This window comes from Zonotrichia albicollis, unplaced genomic scaffold (genome assembly GCF_047830755.1).
Source record: "Zonotrichia albicollis isolate bZonAlb1 unplaced genomic scaffold, bZonAlb1.hap1 Scaffold_86, whole genome shotgun sequence".
Lineage (NCBI taxonomy): Eukaryota > Metazoa > Chordata > Aves > Passeriformes > Passerellidae > Zonotrichia > Zonotrichia albicollis.
In genome coordinates, this window is record NW_027428461.1 from 48,324 (window position 1) to 68,098 (window position 19,775).

The following is a 19,775-nucleotide window of genomic DNA, read 5'->3' on the forward strand; positions in this document are numbered from 1 at the left end:
CGCATGAATGTGTTTCTGGGTTGTCTCATAAATCTTATCAAATTGAGTTGTGTACATCTTCAGTACTTACTTGGAAAAGGGCACCATGCTGGGCTGAAAAAGACATAGCAGTGAAACCTGAACTTCTTACCAACAGAAGATACCATGTTATCTCTTACATGGACAAATCTTACTGAGAAATTAAACATTTGACCAAACACTGTCTGTTAGAACTGAATGAAAATTGCCAACTGTACTAGTAAATTGCCCAGTAGGTTCACTTTAATTCAGGAATCACCAGCAGCTTCTCGTTCTGGAAATCAGATCCACATACTGGCACAGCTGTGCAGCTGCTTCACTGCTACCTGGCGTAGTGGGAAGAGACAGGGACTAGGATAACCAAGAATGTAGGAGAGGGGGAGGGAGGAAGTAAAACAAGTAAGTCTGATATAGAAGTGAAGCATTCAAACTGAGTAATCCCCAAAGTTTACAAAGCATATGGCCTGTCAAACTGTGGCATGGACAAGAAGAACAGTAATCTGCAGTCCAGATTGCCAAACTTGGTGTGTGTACCTACCTAGTAGTTTGTGAAGTGGAAAGGACCTGCTGCCAGTGGACACTGAAATGCTGGGTTCACCCAGGAAATTAAAGCATAGCCTGCCAGGCTGTTTGGGTTGGTTTGACTGAGGCTCTCCTGTGGAATGGGGGGGAGGACCAGAAGGGTGACGCTGCCCCTGCTTCCACAGCAGGCTGCTGCCTTGTACCTGCACTAGCTGATCCTAACTTCTTGCTGCCTTAAAGTAAATACTGCACTCTTCATAAGGGTGTGAGAGCAGAAGAGCCTTTGGGAGAGTGAGAAAACAAGGAAGCTGTAGTTATAGCTGGAGGGAAAGATGCTTGCCTGTGCTTTCAAATGTAAAACTCAGCAGTTACTCTGTATTAACCACTGACCTCAAATGGCACTGTAGAATGTTAGCTTTCTAAAATCCATATATTTTAATGCTTAGTTTTCTTGCTCTGAGCAGTTTTATAGTTTTTCCTCTACAGATTTGCTGTGTGGAAGTTTGTGTAATGTGAGAGGTAAAATTGAAGTGATCTGAATTCGGAAGAGTTAAAAAGTATTACTCCAGGTTCTTAAGTCTGAATATCAGTCTCTGTCATCTGCATTAGTTTCACTTGTGCCAAGCACTGTGAGAAGTTCAACATTTTTTTCTTATTTTGCTGATGGATAATAACTAACTTTAATGTGGTCACAGGGAGAAAGTAACTGAAATATGGAAAGTAGGCTCTTAATGAAACCATAAGTAGGGTTTAAAAGTATTTTCATGAGTCTGAGTAATAGGGATTGAAAGAGAGATGTGGGAAATGATGAGGGCAAGCTGCTGCAGAGAATGCTGGAGCTTCCTTCTGGGCAGAATCTGGCTGGAAGTGCATCAAGTACCTGTCTGAATTGTCACTGCAAGACTGACTGGGTTGATGGAGTTTGATGAGACCAGGGTTGATTTTACTTGAGTTTCAAAGACTGGAAAGGCAGGAGAAGGTACAGATATTTATTTTATTATTTTGGGAAAGAGATTAGTGTTGGACATCAGGGTGCAAAAATGAAAGTAAAAGCAGAAGATTTAAATGCATGTAGAAAGCAGGATAAAAAGATAAAAAGTCTAAAGCTACAGTAAACACATTCCAAAAAAGACATCAAAGTGGCAAAGATTGTTTAAGTTCAGAAAAATAAACTTCAGTTTTAACAGTAAAGAATTTTTTCTGAAAGAAATATTTTTTTTTTTAGATGTATGATATAATTGAAGAACAAAGACTTCAATATCCAATGTTAAGAAATATTAGGTTGGTTTGGTGTCTCAGGAGTGCAGTCAAATATGGGACACCCTCTAGATCATAACTATTGTGGTAATTTCACAGTCTTGTTCCTCTGCCCTCAAGTGGGTTATCTATAAGACAGTTCTTCCTCCCTAAAATTCCTGTTGCTCGCTAGAGCATATTTTTATTTTATACAGCCAAAAGACCATACCCTAGTTTGAACAGATTTGGTTAAATTGAGAAAACAAACGATCCTGAATTCCACTGTGTTCTAAGAGATTGTGATTACACATCAGTAGCTTGTGACAAAGTAAATAGACTTTGCCTTTTTTTGTTTTAATGTATCTGAATAGTTTTTGGACTACTTAGTTATCATAACTAAATGACCTTCAATTTTTATAGGCATTTGGCATACCTTCTGATGAAACCTTTGTTATCACCACAACAAATAGGAAGGAAATCACAGAAGGTAACTTCAGTAAGTATCTTAGACGACAAAATAATTACAGTTATTTCTTATATTGATCAAAAAGGTCACATGATAACTGTTTGTGCTCTGTGATGTACAGTAATTAACTGAAAGTACAAATCCTGTAATCATTTGCCAAAAATTGCTTCAAAATCAGTTTCACAAACATGTTTTTGATGAGTTTGTATGATAACAGTTATACTAAGTATCTTCTGTCACAAAGTCTGTAAATGATAGGAAAAAATTATATATATATATATATATATATATATATATATATAGCTGTCACTTGAGAAAACTTGCATTCTAAAGCTTGGAAATGTGAAAAGATATTAATTTAAATGTTGTTATTAAATGCTGAACAGGCAGCGCTTAGGACAATACACAGATTACCTGTGGCAACGCTCGTATTTGTTTTGAGAGCAGAGGTTGCCTGATGCATTGCTCTTCAATGTACTTTACATTGCATCTTCCCTGCAGGCGAGCTTGTTGACGATGGAGTTACTTTATATCTGCTGCAGTCAGTTGATCAAATGTTGCTTTTGGCAACCAAGGAGCGAATTGACTTTCTGCCCCACTACGACACACTTGTCAAAAGTGGCATGTACGAGTACTATGCCAGCGAGGGCCAAAATCCTTTGCGTAAGTACCTGCAAAAATAATCTTGTGTAAATGATGTTTATATGAATATAATGTGGTTATGAGCAATTCAACTTAAAATTATAGCTGCTAAAAAAAATAGTCTTAACTGTAAAAGAAAAGTTTACTGTGTTCTTCCTAAAAGATTTTCTTTTTAAAATTACTAAAAGTAGCTACCTAAGAATCCAGATTTATAGTGATACCTTCTCAAATACATGTTCAAGAAGTTTGAGTATTTTAGAAGTAAAATAACTTTAGCCTGAATAATCTTGTGCATGTCATTCAGACAGGTTAGCATTTGTGTTACCAAGTTTTTGTCTCCTGTACTAAACTGTGGACTTTGTGTTTGAATTTAATGAACAGTTTATGTGTGAGCTACTATAGAATATTTTGTGCCCTCCCATCTACAGGTGCTACAGGGCTTAACTGACCAACAAGAGCAAGTATTTCTTTAAAAAGATGCTGCTTTAATCAGTTTTTTTTCGAAGTAGTGCATGAAATATGTAACCACCATTTTGTATTGTTTTACTGAACAGATTACTTTCTGTTCATGGCTTCTTTGAAAATTCTGTCTGTGGCTGTGATTACCTTCCAAGTACTATGTAGTTCACAGGTACAGCAGGTTCAAAATTGCACAGAAAAAAATTCAAAAAAATATCAAGAATCAAGCATTATACCATTCCTGTTGCTTTAAAACAATATAAAAAATGTTTATAAATAGCAGCTGTTATTTTTAAGGACCAGTCTTTCCCCTTTCCTCTCTGTGCACATAATTTGTTCTGTGCCCCAGCAAAGGCACTATTTTGGTTTGGGTTTGGTGGTAGTGTTGAGTCAGTGGTACATCCATCCCTGTGCACAGGAATTGCTGTGTAAGGCCACTGAGAACAAGCATTCTGTGGAGATCTGTGATGTGCACTTTATTCCTGCTAGCAGCCAGTAGTGGACCTGTGGCTTTCCAACACACAGAAACTGACTGGAAAGGCCAAGCTGGGTCTGGTCTGTAGCAACCATACCCTGGTGGAATTTGATTAAATAGGCAAGTGTAAAGTATTGTAAGGACACTAAACCTTAGGAAAAGACCTTTCAGTTGTTAAAGGGTGTGGTTCATGGGACACCGGGGAACACCCTTGGTGATAAAGGAGTAGAAGAGTGCTTGCAATTGCTTAAATGACTTTTCAGAGCACAAGAACTATTGATTTCTATGTGGAAGAAATCGGGTGTAGAAGGCAGGAGAATAGCATGGCAGAATAAAGACCTCCTGGTCAAACTGAAACACAAGAGAGAATTGCACAGCTGGTGGAAGCAAGCTATAGAATAATAGCAAGCTAGAGAATAATGTAGCAATAGTAGCTAGCAAGCAAGCTAGAGGATAATACAGGGATATTGCCTGGCAATATAGAGATGAGATCAGGAACAGCCGGAGCAAATTTGGCAAGGGATGGGAAGAGGGATGATAAGGGTTTTACAGATACATTAGAAAAGGATGACAAAAAAAGTTGCATCCTAAATAAATGAAATGTGAGGTGAGGAGGTCCAGGGGCAGCTGACATGGGGAAGACAGAAGTACTAAACCAATGCCTAACCACTTCTGAATGCTGATGAAGGACCATTGTTCTTTGCTATGGAATAGTAAATATGGATCACATAACTGATGCTCAACTACTCTGCAATGCAGAAAGTTGCAAAAAAGTGCAGAACTGTTTTTGTACTTCGATAACCCCTTGAGGGAAAATGCCATGTGCTTCAGTGTTGCTGTGTTACACTGATACTCAAGAGTTTTCTTTTACATGTCTGAAGTGTGTGGCCAGTGTAAATTGCACTGTAGCATTCTGAAGAACTCTGCAAATTGTAGGAAATAAGGTTTCCTTTTTAAAGAGACTGACTGGAAATGTCTGTTCACTAAAGCTAGTCATGTATTTTTTTCAGATTAAATGCAATTTTCCAGTAAACTTAGGTAGTTTTACTTTAATTAGGTAAGTGCTCCAAACATTAATGGTTAGAAACAACAAATTTGTGCAAACAGTTTGCCTATTTCTGCAGTGTATTGCAACATGGATCTGACAGAAATTTGGTTGTATTTACCATTCACTGAAATCCTTCAACCATTTCTACAATTTTCTTTGTTTTCTATAAAAAAATAACACTGTAGTTTTAAATGTTTCACAAAATTTCAATTTAGTTTTCTTGAGTTAATTCATTCTTCCTTCAATATTTTAACAAGTCAAAGTCTATTTTTAGGTACTTTTGACTCACATATGAATCATAAAAATTAATTTCTAATCATGAAAGGGACAAATCTGTCTTTTGTTAAGGAGATGGTTAGTTTATCATTGTTCTTTCTAATAATTGTGATATTGCCATTAAGATATATGAGAGACTTAGTGATAAAACAAATTATAAAGTACATGTAAAAAAGCTGTTTCATTTTTTTAAACAAGATGTTATGTGATTTTGATTGTTCTTACTGGGCTTAGGTCTTGTCTGTGTTTAGGTAATGTGTTTTCCTAATTGTTGAAAGAAACTACTATAAGTGGGTGTCTGTTTCCTGAGCACTAATAGGGTTTTTTTGTCAATTTTTTTAGCATTTGCCCTTGCTGAATTGATTGACAATTCTCTATCAGCTACGTGTCAAAATACTGGCATTCGGAGTATACAGATAAAATTGGTAAGATAAAAATACTTCAGTGTTTTCAGACATAGTTTGCATTATCCTTTTTTTCCCCCCCCTGTTGCTCCTTGTTGATTTGTGCTGTTTGTTTTTACCCCAACAGCTCTTTGATGATTCCCAAGGAAAACCAGCTGTTGCTGTAGTTGATAATGGAAGTGGAATGACTTCTAAACAGCTTAACAACTGGGCTGTGTATAGATTGTCAAAGTTTACAAGACAAGGTGACTTTGAAAGGTTAGCAAGTTCTATATATTTCTACAACAATTAGCAAGCTCTGCAGAGGTCCGTAAAATATGTTCTTAAGGCATAGCTGTATACCAACACTCAGCTAAACCCTGTCATTTTATGATTACATAAATAGACCCATACCTTTTCTGAGTAGGCAATAGAGAAGCTTTATGACACAAAACTGGTCTTCTGTTATTGTGACACACTGAATACTTTTTTGTTCTTGGGACCTTTTCTAAACTGTCTTTTGCTTGCCTGCATACAGTTCGGGGCATGCTCTGTCCTGCAGGGGATTTTTGTTCCATGTTCATCTCTTACCTGAAAACCTTTCAGTAGTGCATTAAATGATACATTCAATATCTGTTAAGCTACTGCAATAACAGATGGTTTTAGTTCAAATTTTCTTTTTTTAATTTAAATTTTAATTCTGTATAATGCATTATAAATTATATCTGGAGATGTCTATTTTTTTATGCAGGCTACACAAAATAAATGTTTTGCATTTAAAAAAGAAAGTGGAGGTTCTATGGTGGGTTTTGCTTTTTATATGAATTAACTTTACAGTTTTGAGTCTGTTCTCAAGAGATGTTCTACCTGCACAGCCAGGCTTAATCCTAGTGTATAAAATTGCACAAAATCAGTTATGTACAGTTTTTGAGCTTTGGTCATATTTTAAATACCTTAAGTCTAGTATCGCAAATGTGAAAATGATAATTACAGTCTCAGTCATAACTAATTTGTCATATGAACAGGTAGTGTAAAAAGTAATACGGCTGTGGGAAGTGATAATATAGCTGGGGGAATTGAAAACATCTCCAAATAGAAAGTCAATGTCTTTTAAGCTTCTGGAGATAAGAGCATAAAAAGTCATTCTGGGTCACTTGTAAAGAAATTCACTGCTTTTTGAAATTGCTGTAGGCAAGTTTAGTAACAGAAATATGTAGTATTCCTAAAATGCAGATTTAAACTGTGGATTACCACTTATGGAAACAGAGGTCTAAATTATAGTAGGATGCCATCTACACCTTATTTTCATTTGGGACTGCTGTGTTATAAAAATAAATATTTTCCTAAACTAGATAAGGCTGCTCAAAGTGACTTAGAAGACATGGAATTTCACTACTGACAGCATATGTTATCTCTCCAAGTCTGCGTTTAATAGTTGGTTAGCACTATTTTCCACTTTGACTTAAAAGTATTTTTATGAAAGGATGCTGTCAGAAAGATCAGGCTTGCTTTTTAAGCCATTTTTAGGTAGTAAGATTTGGTTTGCGAGAAGGGGCAGAAATGTTTTATAAGATGACTTGGGAAAATACTTACTCTGTCATTATCCTTTTAAAAAGAGTACATCAAGAATTTCAGGCACATATGTTTTAAGCTTGCAGTTTTAAAAGGTATAAAGCGAAGGATTTTTTAACAAAATACTAGGAGGAAGAATTTGGTAGAAGCTTTAGATCAAAAGTATCTTTGGGTTTTTAATTACTTTTGTCTTGAAAAAATTTATTAAAGACACTCTTATTCTCAGTGATCACTCAGGATATGTACGCCCTCTGCCAGTGCCTCGTAGTTTAAATAGTGATATCTCATATTTTGGAGTTGGAGGCAAGCAAGCAGTGTTCTTCGTGGGACAGTCTGCCAGAGTAAGTCAATGTCTGACTTTAATTTTATTTTAGAACATTCGCACACAATCAGATTGTTACTTCCTAACTTTTAATCACAGCATTTAAGTATTCTATGATGCTAATTTTAAGTCTTATTTTGATTTTTAAATGCTGTTTCTTTAATAAAATCAGATGATAAGCAAACCTGCAGCATCTCAGGATGTTCATGAGCTTGTCCTTTCTAAAGAGGATTTTGAAAAGAAGGAGAAAAACAAAGAAGCAATATATACTGGATTCATTCGAAACAGAAAGGTAAATAGCCTTAAGATTCTCACATTTATAAATGAAAGCCTTTCCCAGGTTAATGTGATTTAACTGTGTAATATTCCTGTAATACTTATCTGGAGATATCTTCACCTTAGTGAATCATTTGCACCCTGTAGTGTAAAAGGAAGTAACCAAGAACTTGAAGACACTAAAGACAATTTATGCCTTTTTTTATGTGATGCTTTTTCCTCTTTTCAGTTAAGGTTAAATGACAGAAATGCTTTACAGTTTTGCATGTCAGGTTAAGAAAAATACTTTAAAATGCTTTTCTAAGCACAACATTTTTTTTTGTTGCGTATGAAACTAAAATGAATTTTCTCTGAAGCAGTAAGGAATAAATTAGGGAACCAAATTGTACTTGTTTAGAAATACGTATGACTGACCTGTATACTGGACAGAAGTCCAGGCAGACCAACAAAACCAATTGATTTTATAAATATTCATACATGTTGTAAAATAAATGAACTGTTTAGCTGAAAGCTAAACTCAACAGTCCTGATGCTTTTCATGAAGAAAAAGAGCCTAAGTAAAAAAGCTGTAAGATAAGGAGGAAGATTGAAAATAACTGATTTTTGGACATTTTTGGGCAAGGAGGGAGAGGCCAAGATGTAGCTGAGGGTGCAGATGGGAGGAAAAATGAGTGGTGTGTATGACAGGGTAGTCAGACCTTGAGCCCATATCATGTGGGTTATGTCAGTGTTCTTGGTGTTTCATATGGATGAGAAAGGAACAGTAGGTAAATAAGGTTATTGTCGTGCCAGTTCTGGGTCAGTGAGTTGCAACAAAAAATGAATTGCCAGTTTTGGTTTTATTCTCTCTACAATATCAGACTCAAAAAATAGAAACTGAAAATAAAAGCTTACAAAATCTGCTTTATTGTAAAGGGTACAAATGCTTTCCCTCCCTGCTTGATACTAAAGAGCAAGGTTGGATGATACAAAGTAGAAGACAAACTAAGGCACGCATAAGTTGGAAGAAAGTAGCTGAATGAGATGCATAGGTACTACTAAAGAGTTCAAGAAGCTGGTGCAATCAACTGTTTGAAATGTTGTGGTAATAATATAAAATCAAAGTTAAATTGACAGTGTTAAAATGCAAGTAAAATTCTATTTAGAGTTAAAAAGATAACTTGTAACTATCCAACAGGGAGGAGATGATGTGAAAAGTAATAGAGGTGAGGTATGAAGATAATAGAGGTTTCCCTAAAAGATTCCTAAAACCCAGGTTTAGGAATTTTTTTGCAAATCATTGAAATACCTAGGCCAGTTCATTATATTGGTGTGAAATAAAATGTGTGAATGCATCTCGCTAAAGACTTGAAAAATGGTCTGCACTGCACATACATCAGCAAGAGAATACTGTGGCAGAAGTAGAAATTGTAAATGGATTACTAGTGTGAGAAGAATAATTGAGCCTTTGAGCCATTCAGTTGGTGAAGGAAGTTATTTTTGCAAAGAAATTAAGGTGTAATTAATGTGAAACAAAAAACTTTAGAACAAGGCCATAACACTGAAGAGAAGTGATATTAATGGTATCCCTGCTGGTCATCTTTCCTTGATGGGTAATAGTCACCTCTCTTCACTGCAGTCATTTCTCTGGACCGTTGAATATTGCAAAGAAGTAAATAGTTATTTTCTAGCTGAGATAGATGCTAGGAATGTAGGGGAAGGTGCCATGGTAGTTTGTAATCTGTAGTGGGAAGGCAGCCAGATAATTTGGCAGTGATATTTTGGAGGCTCTTTTGGTCAAGAAATTTGGTAAATTTCTTCCATGATGTACAAAGTGGCACTTGTTCAGCATAAGTGTGCAGCTTCTAGGTTTGTCAGATCACATGGGGATGAGGACCAAGCAGCTCTGGCTTTTCTTTATTATTGCCAATCCCATCACTAGCATAGAATAGACCAGGCTATGCTGTGGGCAGGAAAAAGAGATGTAGTCTTCTTTGACGAAAAGTCTCAAAAATTGTTTAATTATCCTTTTAGCTAAGGAGAGCTCTTTGATTCCCTGGGGAAAGTAAGTCTTGATAGAACACCCTTAACTATTTCACCTAACTGATTGGGTAGGACATGTCTCCTTTCATGCCTTAGTGATGTGGGGTTTGTCTGCTTTCCTGCAAAATAAGGCATGTAGCTGCATTGACTACAACATATCTTCCCAGTTGTAGCAATTGTTTGCATTCACTAGAAAGATCTTAATCTTTGTTTTAAAAATAGAGGTTTTTTTCTGGATGTACCAAATGTAAGTGATTACTCACTGGTCCAGTGTGAAGCATGACATCAACCACTGTGTCTTCCTGCACTTTAGAAAACTGTCAAAAGAGCAAAGTGCATCCATTCAGGAAAAGACAGTCAGTAGTTTCTGGAATGAGGAATCTCTCTTTCTGTTAGGCTACTTGACATTTCATCTGGAATTGAGGATTCACCTTTTTTTCTTTTACAACAAAACTGTTTCTTCTTCTTGAGTTTCTGCTGTAGAAAGTAGCCTATCCCTTTAAAAGCCAATAACTTTTTTTGGCTTTGTTTTCTTAAAGAGGCCTTAATGTCTTGCCCACTTAATGCTTCCAATCGATGGATGAGAACATGGATATTACACAGTGCTACTACATTCAGTGTGATTAAATGCATTTTTAGACGGCACACTTTAGGTGCTGTGATGAAAGTGAGTTGAAAATGAACTGGATTAGTGATGTCACATTCTCAGCTTGTTGACTTTAATTTGGAAACCTTTATTTTAAGCTTTAATCCTTTGTGATACTTAGCATCATGTGTTCTGTATTACTTTTCTCTTATGTTTTTTAATCCCTTTCAAGTTGATGGGCATTTGGAAATTCAGTTTACATCCCTGCTCTTATTATTTTACTTTTTTTGTAGCCATCTGATTCTACTCACATCACAAGTGATGATGAAAGATTTCTTCATAATCTAATATTATAAGAAAGGGATAAAGAGAGTTTCACAGCAGTTGTCATTACAGGTGTACAACCAGATCACATGCAGTACTTGAAAAACTACTTTCATCTTTGGACAAGGCAGCTGGCGTAAGTTGGTGATTTAAAAGATTTCATTTAAAAGTGGGCTACTAACAAAGTCAAGTAATTATGAAATGCTTCTTTTTTGTGCTTTGACATTGGCCTTATTCTTTTTAAGGCCATTAATACTTCAATTAGCCTCCCTATCTAACCAATTTTACAGTAATGAACACAACTGAATGGGGCACCCCCAACCAAAGATGTGACTTGATGATTAATACATAATCCACTGTAATTTTTACATACATATCCACTGTAATTTTTAGTAGCCTATTAATTTAATGGTGTATTACTAATGTAAGAAATTGTTTATCTAGTTACTAAGAACTTCATCAGTTACTTTGCTCACAGCCGTGCTCCTAACCTTGCTCACAGCCTTGCTCCTAATTTACACTTTTAGGGGATCTTTTGGTTGGTTGACTTTTTAAACAACAACAAAAGAAGGTACTGCTCTTCATCCAGTTTAAGAGGGAGAAGGATATATGACACTATCTGCTCTGTACTGTAATGTCATCTGTGGGCCTGCAGAGCCTGGAGATACCAGTGAATAGTTTGGGCTTACCTGTTATGATGATGGATCCATCTGTGAATGTAAACTGAAATACAAAGGCCTAGACCAGTTTTGAAATCTGGCAAACTACACAACTTTGTTTTCAAACTATGATTTTATTTTTGTGATACCTATAATCTGATAATAATAGATGTACTTAAAAAGAGGATTAATATAAGAATTAGGTAATATCTTACTATGTGAAATATCATTCAGTGTTGCACATAAAAACTTGTTACTGAAGCCATTTTTAACCTCATGAAAATATAGGGTACATCTACTTGCAGAGGGTAATTTAGATCCCTCATTAGCTTCCAGGTGCTCATCCAGTGAACACTCACACTTTGCTGTGTGTTAGTTCTTTCCAACCATCTCTTGAAGTGAAAGAGCTGCCTCTGTTTGAGATGGAACCCAGGTGCAATTATTCAGATATATGCCCTGTAGCTGTTACAGTAAAACCGCTCACTTAGCCTTCCAGTGCTGCACAGTCCCGTGTCACTGTTTCAGCTGCAATGGCCCTTTCCCCCCCCGAACACTTCACCATTTCCTTCTGCCATGCCTTTTGCCACACATACAGGGTACCAGTTTCATTCCACTTTCATGCGCTGCAGCACAAGCCCTCATTATTTTGGATGCTTTGAAGTGGAGATGAACCCCTAAAATAACAATGTCTTAAGGCCAGGAGACTGCCTTTTGAAGTCTGGAAGAAATGCACACAAAATACTAAGCAATTTGGACATACTATAAAATCCTGAGCAATGAGATCAGGAGGAGTCTTTTTCTGGGAACCAAGATTTCTCTTTGGGGAACATTTAGTGCAGTGGAGGTCAAAGGCAAGCAGCTGTAAACTTGCAGGTGCATTTGTCTTTAGTCATGCATTCAGTCCCCTTGACTAGTACAATCTCATTTTTCTCCCGACCATCCCCCAGAGCTTTAAGGATTCAGTCTTTGAAGTTGGAAGAATTAGCTAGCTGAAAAGTTGAAGTAAATGGAGTTGAGTTCCTCAGTTTTCTCAAATTGCATTTCTCTATGAAATTATTTTATCTATTTGACCACATATATTTTTTGAAATTTGTTAAATGAGGAAAAATGCCAATTAGAAAGCAATGTTTACAACTGAAAAACTATTTCTATTATGCAGATCACGTCCATGACTCCTACCTATATTCAAATTTATGTAAATAATGTAAGGATAGTGATTGTTTGTTACATATTTCTGTTACTGTTAGATGATTGATACAAAACTGATAGCAGAGACAAAGTGTGGAAAGATTTGTGACTCTAATTCTGATTTCCAGACTGCAGAACAATTTACAGTAGTTTTTTTTTAGTTGACCCTTTGATGTAAAGGATCTGTAGCCATGTAACAATTGGTTTTTTTTTTTCACTTAATCATTTTTTTTCAAATTTGTTTCCAGTTATTTTACCCAAAAATTTGTCCTAGTGTGATTGTGCATGACAGAGATGAGAAGAATGAAAAGGAGTCACTTCCTTTAGTAAACCTTTATTACCAGATATATGTTGTCAAGGAGTTGATTTATAACAGTGCAACAAACCAGTTATATTTTAATAAAAATAAAAGCTTATTTAGATTTTTTTAAATTATAATGTGCAATTTTTAAATTTCACTTGCTGGTTTGGTTTTTCTCTGAAATGTGTTTCAGTCATATCTATCACTATTATATCCATGGACCAAAAGGAAATGAAGCTAATGCTGCAACAAAAGAAGTAAGCCCTTTCAACAACATCGATATTGAGGTAAGAGATTTTATACATGTTAGTCAAAAGTCCTCTTTGATGCCAACTTATTTATATTGTGCCTGTTTCTCTGTAATCATGCCTTTTAAAATACAGCATTCAAGATGTGTATGTAGTTTAATTTTTTGAGGTCATTCTGTTTAGCATTGCTGTGTAGGAACTAACTCCTTTGCTAACAGTCAGTTGTCAAAGTGGTTATTACTGTAAGTCTTTTCCTCTAAGGAAAATCAACTTATTTTCCTTTTTTCCAGATTTCAATGTTTGAAAAGGGAAAAGTACCAAAGATTGTCAATCTGAGGGAGATCAAAGATGACATGCAGACATTGTATATAAATACTGCAGCAGATAGTTTTGAGTTCAAGGCACATGTTGAAGAAGAAGGTATAGTTGAAGGCATCATCCGATACCACCCCTTCCTTTATGATAAAGAAACATACCCTGATGATCCATGTTTTCCATCAAGTAAGTGAAATGCTTTGCTAATTGTCAGTCCTACTACTCTAAATATTTTAATGAAATAAAAACCAGAACAACTTTAGGTTGAAGTGTAAATATTACCTGATTTAGGTTGTGACAGAACAGAAAAGTTCACATTCTTTTGGATGAACAGATGTTGTGAATTTTCTGTTGTGGTAACTCATTCCTGTAAACTTGATCTTTGGCGTACCACCATCTGATCCCAAATTATAAACTCTAATGGAATGTACTCCAGTTGAAACTTTGCACTTGCTTGATTGCATCTTTGCTCCAACAAAGTAATAAAATATGAGCAGTTGATTCAAGAGATTTCAAGAGATACAGATTCAAGAGATTTCAAGAGATTATAGTATCGAAATACTGCAAAGGACAACATATAGTCTGAAGTCTTTAGTTTAAAATTTCTTTTACTCAGTTGTGAGTTTTCAAATGCAAGGGGTTTTAAAATTCCTTGTACTTTTTTTTTGTTTTTTTTACAAAACAAATCTTGAGTTAATTGGGATGAGATTTCATGATACTAGAAGAACATCAGTTGAAACGAAGGAAAAAGTAACACTCAAAATTTTAAAATTTCGAATTTGGTAATATTTAACTTCCATTTCGAATTTTTCTTAGTTTTTCTGCTTGCTATTTCTAAAACAGGAAAAAAATGTAATATTGTATGTAATGAGCTTGATATAATGTGCATTGCTACTGTGCTGAATATAATAACAATAGTACTTCATTAAAATTGCTGTGGGTTTTGATATTACATTAATTTTTTAAGGAAATATATTCAGGAGACTATCTTTCTTTTTTTTTCTTTTTTAAACAAGGATTAAATGATGATGATGACGATGACTGTTTTTTAGTAGAAAAAGGTGCCAGAGGAAAAAGGCCTATTTTTGAATGTTTTTGGAATGGAAGATTAATACCGTACACAACTGTGGAAGAGTAAGTGGTGATGTGTTTGTACAGTCTCTTTCTATAATGTAAACCTCTCTTTATGAAAAAGGATTGTAATGACTTTCTCCTTTTAAGTTTTGACTGGTGCGCTCCTCCAAAGAAGAGAGGATTGGCACCAATTGAATGCTACAACAGAATTTCTGGTGCATTGTTTACCAATGATAAGTTCCAGGTCAGCACAAACAAACTCACTTTCATGGATCTGGAGCTGAAACTAAAGGATAAGAATACTCTGTTCACGAGAATCTTCAATGGACAGGTAATTACTGCATTCTGTTAAGTGTTTCTTCTTGGTGAAGTTCAGTGCATGTAATACAGAAACCTTTGCTTACTGGTTATTTGTTCATGTCTCTGGTTTAGTGAGCAGTAAAGCTGAATCTTTAAATCTGAAAACTTAAGACTCAGTATTTTTCCTTTTATTTTCTTGAACAATTACTTTATTTAGTTGTTATATGTCATTTTTGTGGAAAGACCCTCTTCCTAGCTCAGGGAAGCACTTTTTTTTTGACTTGAAGTGTACTTTTCCTCAACTTTTTAAAAGTTGTCAGACTGAAGAATCCTTTTTTTTTCTTTGCTTCTGTTCCTATATTTCTTCTTCTTTTCTGTTTGTTCTTTTTGTGTGTGTGTGACTTTTTGGCTTTTCTTTTGAGTACAGTATCTCTGTACTCTTACAACTGTTCAGGCTTCTGATGTGGTCAGATTCAGATTTTATAGTACATTGTTAATATGTACTTATTTTGTAATCTCTTTATAGGAGCAGCGAATGAAAATTGACAGAGAATTTGCTCTGTGGCTCAAAGACTGTCATGAAAAATATGACAAACAGATAAAATTCACAGTCTTCAAAGGAATAACTGTACGTACTGATGTATTATCCAAAAGAATGCAGAGCCCTTGGACAATGTATGCTGCAATAGAGTGGGATGGAAAAATATACAAAACTGGACAGCTGGTAAGTTAGTTAAACCCTATGAAAGGCAGATACTGTGCATTTGATGCAGGAGTAATGAATTAATTGGTGTCTTCTGCTTATAGGTGAAAACTACTAAGACTCATCCAATATTCTATGGAAGCATTGAGAAATTTTACTTGTATGGGGACCATGATGGGGATATATTTGCCACTGGGGGAGAGGTTCAAATTGCTTTGGTAAGAAGAAATACAGAAAGGATTCACACAGCTAGTGTGGATATTAAATCTTTAAACATAAAGATATGTTTAAGCATAAAGATATTAAATCTTTAATCTGACCTGATTAAATTACTTTAAATAACAGTAAATACCTTTAATGTAATTTTTTACAATCAGCAGTCTAGAAATACTCAACTTGAGCTTTAATGTGAATATATTAAAATTATTATTTATTATGAACAGTCTGATTTATAAAGATTTGTGTATGGAATAAAGTATCACAGTTAACATCAATAGTATATTGTGCATCCATTTGTAACCCTTGTGGTTTCAGCAAATTTTAAAACAGTGTCTTGTAGTTTCACCAGGTAGTATTTGTTAGCATATTGCATTATGTCTTTGTTGACTTGTTTAGTCTCTTGATTGCGAGGTCTTTCTCATCTGATGTATTATAAAGTCTGGCCACTTATAACTGCACTGAATTTTTATTTCAGGAACCACAGGCATTGTATGCTGAAACGAAAATTATTCCAATCTCAAAACTTGACAGAACAGTGTCTGACAAAGTTGTGAAAAAATACATAGAGGATGAAATGGCAAGGTAAGCACTAAGTAACAATTACATAATTGTGGAGTCCCTAATTATAGTTCTTGTATTTAATCAGGAATCAAAGAAAGTTCAGTTTTATTCCCAAATGGAATAGCAGTCAACTGTTTCAGTAGAAACCAAAAAAAAAAAAAAAACCAAGAAGAAATAGGTTGGGATTTGGATTTTTTTCCCTACCACAAAAATAGTTTCATGTGTATTTAACTAAAGGTAAATTGCTCTTTATTATTTTAACTTACTGCAAAAATGTTCACCTTTTTTTTTTTCTATTAGACTTCCTGATAAATTATCAGTAACATGGCCTGAAGGAGATGAGTTATTACCAAATGAAACAAGATTTGCTGGTACACCAATAGGTATATTTTTTTCTTCCAAATACGAAAGCATTAAATGCCAATTAAAAAATATATTGTGCGCCCTTGTTAAAAAGATAAGCATACAGAAATCTCTGATCACTTTTAATTTACAACATATTTTAAATGTCTGTCATCTTTCATTTTAAATTCAGGAGCATTAAGAATAGAAATTTTAAATAAAAAAGGAGAAGCAATGCAAAAACTTCCAGGTACAAGCCACGGAGGTTCAAAGAAACTTCTTGTTGAACTCAAAGTTATTTTGCATTGTGAGTATTTCATTATATTTAATTGTATCTTTATTATTTTTAAAGTGCATAATGGATAATAAGGTATTCAATTGTATAATATATGTATATATTTAAAATACATACTTGAATTTGATAAATGGATGTCGTAGTTAGACAATATTCCATCAATTCATGTTGCATTTCAAAGCCACTTTGCATGAAATGACAACTGCCTCAATACCATGTATTGTCTTAAATGCTGTATTTTGTTTACATCTTCTGTCACAAGTAAGGAGGGCCTAACAATTCCAACCTGTTCTACTTAACCTGCATAAGAACATGGGTAAAATGGATAATGTTTCTGTAGGTAATGTAGCAATTTATGAGATACATAAAAGTGGGGATCAGACTTGTTTAGTATCTAACATAAATTTGCTTCAGAATTTTTAAAAAATCAAGGGTTTTTTTAATTTATTCGTTTGTGGTTTCCATTTGGTGGGTATTTCACCTGATGCTCTCACATTGCATTATTAAGAATTGTGTTCTGTCCAATGCAAATGAAATCACTCAAATTTTGTTTTGTTTAAAACACTAAATTCTCTGAAAACTCCAATTCTGCACATGTCAAATGTATTTAACTTGTAGAAACCTAAAATCTTCTTTCTTTCCATACACCATAAGAAAATCCAAATCCTTTATCTGTTAGGAGTTGTAAAAATAGCTTTATGAGTGCTGAGGTTATTGTAGTGGTACATGTCAAGGAAACCAAAAGAAGTATCTTAGCTCAGTTTAGTGTATATGTCATGAGGCTACACGTGGTATTTTAATGGCACTTAGTTCATGGGAGCCGGCTGCTGTGCATGACCATTGTCCAGCATAGTGTGCTGGGGCATAAAGAGGTTGGAATTGAACAAAAGCTGTTCATTTAATCTAGATTATCAAATTGTCTCCTATCAGCATGTGTGACACACCAGTGTTTTGTAAATTTAATAAGATAGGGCATCATGATGCCAGGAAGTATGGACTTGAGAGAGACCTGGTGTTTATGTTGTTCTGTTTTGTCAGGGTCGTTCCTAGGATCACTGAAAAGTCTGCCTTCAGACCTTTCATGTCTCCTGACTCATTCATTGATGGAAATTTGTACTTCTAACTGTTTCTACTACTTCTTGTGTTTTTCTCTACTCAGTTGAAGAATCAGTAGTGTAATCCTCATCTTCTTCATCAGAACAATGAATAAATCCCATAAGTGATGATTTGGGCATAGCACACCTAGCAAAACTCAAACCCTTAATTGTATAAATGAGAGAAATGTGGTTACACCCATACAAAGTCCAAGAGCAAATATAATGTACAAAAAGTTTCTCTTCTCTTTTGAGGAGTGGAATACTTGGTGAACTGTAGTATGGGCTACCAAGAGACCTGAGCTATGAGAAACCTAATCTCTTACTGGGGAGTCTTATTATACAAGCTTCAGTTCAAAATTAGGGTTTGAATTAGGGTAAGAGAATGATAAAATCTTGTTGACAGCTCTTAATTTATCTTACGTATGCCATTTGGTGCAAAGACAGGGTAATGAAACAGTTTTGCTTAGCTATAAAACAATTTGTATTTCTACTGCATTTCTTTTTGTTCAGTGTAGTCTTATTGCAGTCACATTCTATATTCTGAAGTGTGTTTTGTTGGAAAATAAAAAGTATTACTACCTCTTGACACTTCCAACAATAAATCTTACTTCTGTGTTTATCTTAGGTTATAGAACCAGTCACTAGAACTGCCTCAGAGTTTCAGTGTGTTATATTTTTGTATATGTTTTAATTCTACAGAGGTTTATAAAGATAAAACAATTTGGAGCAAAACAGGAGGGTTTTTTTCCAGTAATATTTTCTGTCAACTGCACATTTTTATCATTGCTCCCATTGAAGCAATTTTGCTACAGTCATTTGTCAGTTTGATCCATTGCCAGCATGGAGTGCAGAGTGCTCACAGTTACAGGGAATGTACTACCAAAGAGCTAACGAAATGCAACTTTACAAACCTGCTTCTTTCAGTGCAATGTGCCTGAGGCTAGCAAGTTTTAATTAAAATGGGATTAGACAGGGAACTCATTTGTTTAGCTGTGATCATTGTGTTTAGTTGTAAAGCTGAATTGATGTTAGTTAGAGATCCAGAAGTGATAGTAATACTAAATAATAAGTGATACTAATGCTTGAAAAAGTTAAGAATTATGGTGTAAAATTTAAATACATGAGCTAAGTGTTTGTTTTGCAGCACCTACTGAGAATAAAGAAATAATTTCCCATATCAGTCAGCATGGAGGCAAGTGGCCATACTGGTTTAAAAAAATGGGTAAGTTGCATATTCAATATCTTCCGTTTATTTGTTTGTTTTTTTTTTCTTTCTAATTGTACTTTTATATCTGTTTAGAAAATCTTCAGAAACTTGGTAACTACTCCTTGAAACTGCAAGTAGTGTTGAATGAAAGTAATGCAGACACTTATGCAGGAAGGCCTCTGCCATCTAAAGTATTTAAATTTACTATTGTAGGTAAGAATTCCCATCTTTTTTCCTAATTCAGTGTTTCTGTTTGATTCATATTATATCAAAATTTGTGATGTCCTAGTTGAGACGTGGTTTTCAGCACTGAAAAGTAGCATTTGCATGTCAAATTTGATGAATTTCCAGGAAACAATGGGGTTTTGTGGTAGGTTTTGATCTCATGTGTAATGTGTTGGCTCTGTGGCAGGCAGTTTTACATAAAAAAATAAAACTCCTTGATGTGAACTTTCCTAAATGTATGTATAAAAAACAAACTTAAACTTCATTAGAATCCCCCTTTTTCCTCATGCCATTGACATAAATATTCTTTCATAAAACTAATATTCATTAGGCTAACTGTCATGCATAAACCACAGAAATGCATTAAAAAACAGGTTATACATTTAAAATAAACATGTTGAGTTTGAAGTATTT

General features: G+C 34.9%; 1 pseudogene; it reads left to right on the forward strand.

Moving 5' to 3' along the window:
- Positions 1-19,775, forward strand: part of LOC141728094 (structural maintenance of chromosomes flexible hinge domain-containing protein 1-like) — a 41,449-nt pseudogene that overhangs the window by 9,497 nt on the left and 12,177 nt on the right.